This window comes from Tupaia chinensis, unplaced genomic scaffold, assembly GCF_000334495.1.
Source record: "Tupaia chinensis unplaced genomic scaffold, TupChi_1.0 Scaffold140925_1, whole genome shotgun sequence".
NCBI lineage: Eukaryota > Metazoa > Chordata > Mammalia > Scandentia > Tupaiidae > Tupaia > Tupaia belangeri.
Window position 1 is genome coordinate 28,338 of NW_006200793.1, and position 3,476 is coordinate 31,813.

A 3,476-nucleotide genomic window follows, 5' to 3' on the forward strand; every position below is an offset into this window, starting at 1 on the left:
GAGCCATATTGTGTGCCATATTGTTTTGGTGATATGGGAACTTTTATGATTCCAGACAAAATTTATGATTATTTTTCCTATTTCTGTGATGAATATCTCTGGTAGTTTGATTGGAATGGCATTGAATTTATAGATTAATTTGGGTAAGATCAACATGTTCATTATATTACTTCCAATCTCAGAAAATGGTATATCTTTCTACTGTCTGTATCATATTCAGTTTTATTTATTTATTAATTAGTTTTTCATAGGTTCCTTTGTAGAGATCTTTCACTCCCTTGATTAGGTTTATTCCTAGTTATCTTATTCACTGATTGATAGAGTGTAAACAGGATGCTTTCTTCAATTCTGTCTTGGTCTGTTTATTGTTAGTATATTAAAATAGTATGAACTTTTTCGTGTTGATTTTTTGTCCTCCAACTCTACTGTATTTATTTAGCACTACCAGAAGTTTTTTCTGTGAATTATTTTGGGTTTCATATGTATGTCATGGTATCCACAAATAGAGACAATATTTTTTTCTTCTTTTCCCATTTGAATGCCTTTTATTTTATTCTCTGGTCTGATTGCATTGACTAGGTCTTTCAGTACTATGTTGCAAAGGAATGGAGAAAGTTGGAAGCTTCATCTTGTTCCATTTTTACTGAAAAAGTTTTAAACTTTTTCCCATTCTGTTAGGTGTTAGCTAAGTGTTTGTCATATATGGCTTTCATTGCATTGAGAAATAATCCTTCTGTGCCAATTGTGCTGAAGTTCTTAATTATGAAGGGATGTTTTATTTTATCAAATACTTTTTTTCTGCATCAATGATTTGATGATATGGTTTTTATCTTTCCTGTTGTTAATGTGATGTATTTTTACATTTATTGTTCCACGTGTATTGAACAACCCTTACAACTCAGGGATAAAGTCTATCTGGATGTGGTGTGTATTTTTTTTCCATATGTTCTTGGATATAATTTGCTAGTTTCTTGTTGGGAATTTTGGCAAATGTATTTATCACTGATATTGGTCTGCAGTTTTCTTTCTTTCTTTCTTTCTTTTTTGTTATGATCTTCTCTGTTTTAGGATCAGGGCGATTTTGCTGGTCTTGCCATTCTTGAACCCAAAGCTCTCAATGGCTTCCATAATATTCAGATCCTTTCTCACGTTGCCAAAGATGATATGCTTGCCATCCAACCACCTAGTTTGGGCACTATAGAAGAAAAACTGGGAACCACTTGTGTTGGGTCCAGCATTTTCCATGGAAAAGATGTCAGGATCTGTATGTTTCAAGATGAAGTATTCATCATCAAATTTCTCCCCATAGATAGACTTGCCTCTAATACCATTATGGTATGTGTAGTCACTGCCCTAGCCTATAAACCCTGGAAAAATCTTGTGAAAGCAAGAATTTTATATTCAGATCCTTTCTCTCCAGGTGATTGAAGAATGAGTTTTTTCCTGTCTTCCGAACTTCACTTCTAACAACTCAAAGGCTATGGGGCCCAAAGGTTCAGTATAATTGGAAATTAAGTTGTATACTGAAAATTGGTCTGTCATTTGCCCATTGATTCCTTTAATGGAGATATGCTTTAAGGTACAAAAGTGTTTAAAAGGAAGCCTTATAATATTATGTCATTTTGGTTATCAATATTTAATTTCCCACCAAAAGAAATTTATCAGCTCTCTTATGCAGTTTATAGGCCCAGGAAGAAAACAAAGCATAAAGGATTAACATCCCTCTCAGGATCCAAAGGAAAACCAAAAAGGGGGACCAACAGTTAGCATAATGGCTATGTTGCTGGACTCCCACGTAGTCGACCATGGTTCGTGTCCCAGATCCGGTGGCTTAAAATTCACACCAGGCATGTGTGCGTGCGTGCCCAAGATCCCGAGAGGAGAATGGAGCAGAAGGGATTGTGGCATGGCCATCTCCCCTGGGGAGTGATTTCTCGCTTTCTGTCTCTCTGTCTCTCTCTGTCTGTCTGGCGAGTGCATGTGCCCTATAGCGAAAACCTCTCTCTCAAAAAAAAAAAAAGAAAAAGATAAAGCAGAAGTGAAAGTTAAAATATGTCCCTAATTTTCTCCCTTTCATCAGTTATGTGGGAAAGTAAAATGGTGTAACCACTGTGGAAAGCAGTCTGGTAGTTCCTCAAGAGTAAACATGAATTCTTCTCTTACATGTTCACCCAATAGAAAAGAAAACATACTTTAATGTAACCACAGGGATAAACATGTCCATAGCAGCATTGTTCACAAAGGCCAAAAATGTGGAAGAAATCAAACATCCATCATTGAAAAAAAGGATAAATGAAATGCGATGTAGTCACAGAATGACTTATTCTCCACCATAAAAAAAAAAAAGAAAGAAGATGAAGTGCTGACATGTGCTACATGTGGATGACTCTGGAAAGCATGAAGCTAAAGAAAGAAGCCAGACATGAAAGATTACACCTTCCTTCATTTTTATGGAATGTTCAGAATAGACAAATTCACAGAGACAAAATAAATACAAGAATGAAGTTTGGGGAATCGAGATGGTGTCTAATATGTATGGGCTATTTTGGGTAGATTATGAAAATATTCTAGGGCTGGGTAGTACTAAAGGTTGCACAAAAGATACTCCTTAGGATAAAAGCAACACATGTTACTCATATAACAGCATATCTTCATTTATCCAGGAGATATACTAATTTATCTTTATAGTAAAAATCAGTGAAAAAAGTATTAGAAAAAATTGTACAATTGAGTGAATACACGAAAAACCAAAATTTTCCTTTAAAATGGCAATGCTATGTGAATACCTTAATAAAAATAGGAAACCAGCAGTTAGCATAATGGCTATGTCGCTGGACTCCCACGTAGTCGACCGCGGTTCTCGTCCTGGACCCGGTGGCTTAAAACTCACGCCGGGCGCGTGTGCATGCATGCCCAAGATCCTGAGAGGAGAATGAAGGAGAAGGGATTGCGGCATGACCATCCCCCCTGGGGGGTGATTTCTCGTTTTCTATCTCTATGTCTCTCTCTGTCTGGCGAGCGCACGCACCCTATAGTGAAAACCTCTCCAAAAAAAAAATAATAATAATAAAATAAAATAAAAATAAATAAAATTAAAAAAATAAAAACAATCCTACATACATAAACAAAGACAAATATGTAAGCAAAAATCAATCCTGTCTCACTGTGGTGGTAAAGACAGACAGTTTTTACTCTATTGAGAGACTCGACTTGCATAGGCACCTACCTTGGGCTGCTCCAGAGGAAGGTATCTCCGTTTTTGAAGAGCTGGAACTCTTGGAAATTAAACCAAATGTAGGAAAGATTCCTGCCAGGCCAGCCAGGTGACATGGCAGTTAAGGCAGCCGGACCCCACATGGCTGACAAGATGGTTCCAACTTGGCAGCTAGAAAAACAGGCCACATGCATGCATAAATTCCCTAGAGTGAGTGGCTAGTGGTGTGGCCATCTCCTTTGGAGAACGCAGTCTCACTTTT